We start from the raw sequence: 1573 nt of genomic DNA, 5'->3' as shown, positions 1-1573 counted from the left end.
CAAACCAGTAGCCAACATCAAAATAAAAATGAGGAGGTGAAGCAATCCCACTAAATCAGGGACTAGACTAGGCTGCCCACTTTCTCCCTACCTATTCACATTGTACTTGAAGTCCTAGCCAGAGCAATTTGACACCAAAAGGAGAATAAGGGGATACAAATTGGAAAGGAAGAAGTCAAAATATCACTTTTTGCAGATGATATGATAGTATATATAAGTGATCCCAAAAATTCCACCAGAGAACTCCTAAACCTGATAAACAGCTTCAGTGAAATGGCTGGATATAAAATTAACTCAAACAAGTCAATGACCTTTCTCTACACAAAGAATAAACAGGCTGAGAAAGAAATTAGGGAAACAACACACTTCTCAATAGTCACAAATAATATAAAATAATTTGGTGTGACTCTAACTAATGAAGTGAAAGTTCTGTATGATAACAACTTCAAGTCTCTGAAGAAAGAAAGAAGATCTTAGAAGATGGAGAGATCTCCCATGCTCATGGATTGGCAGGATCAATATAGTAAAAATGGCTATCTTGCCAAAAGCAGTCTACAGATTCAATGCAATCCCCATCAAAATTCCAACGAATTGGAAAGAGAAATCTGCAAATTCATCTGAAATAACAAAAAACCTAAGATAGCAAAAACTCTTCTCAAGGGTAAAAGAACCTCTGGTGGAATCACCATGCCTGACATAAAGTTGTATAAAAGATCAATTGTGATAACAACTTCATGGTCCTGGTATAGTGACAGACAAGTAGACCAGTGGAATAGAATTGATACCCAGATATGAACCCACACACCTATGGTCACTTGATCTTTGACAAGGGAGCTAAAACCATCCAGTGGAAAAAAGACAGCATTTTCAACAAATGTTACTGGCACAACTGGCAGTTAACATGTAGAAGAATGCGTATTGATTCATTCCTATCTCCTTGTACTAAGGTCAAATCTAAGTGGATCAAGGAACTCCACATAAAACCAGAGACAGTGAAACTTATAGAGGAGGAAGTGCAGAAAAGCCTCGAAGATATGGTCACAGGGGGAAAATTCCTGAATAGAACAGCAATGGCTTGTGCTGTAAGATCAAGAATTGACAAATGGGACCTCATAAAATTGCAAAGCTTGTGTAAGGCAAAGGACACTGTCAATAAGACAAAAAGGCCACCAACAGACTGGAAAAGAATCTTTACCTACCCTAAATCAGATAGTGGACTAATATCTAATATATATAAAGAACTGAAGAAGGTGGGCTCCAGAAAATCAGATAACCCCATTAAAAAATGGTGCTCAGAGTTAACAAAGAATTCTCACCTGAGGAATACCAAATGGCTGAGAAGCACCTGAAAAAATGTTCAACATCCTTAATCATCAGGGAAATGCAAATCAAAATAGCCCTGAGATTCCATCTCACACCAGTCAGAATGGCCAAGATCAAAAATTCAGGTGACAGCAGATGCTGGCAAGGATGTGGAAAAAGAGGAACACTCCTCCATTGTTGGTGGGATTGCAAGCTTGTACAACCACTCTGGAAATCAGTCTGGGGGTTCCTCAGAAAATTGGACATAGTA

This window comes from Mus caroli, chromosome 13, assembly GCF_900094665.2.
Source record: "Mus caroli chromosome 13, CAROLI_EIJ_v1.1, whole genome shotgun sequence".
NCBI lineage: Eukaryota > Metazoa > Chordata > Mammalia > Rodentia > Muridae > Mus > Mus caroli.
This window is presented reverse-complemented; position numbering follows the sequence as displayed.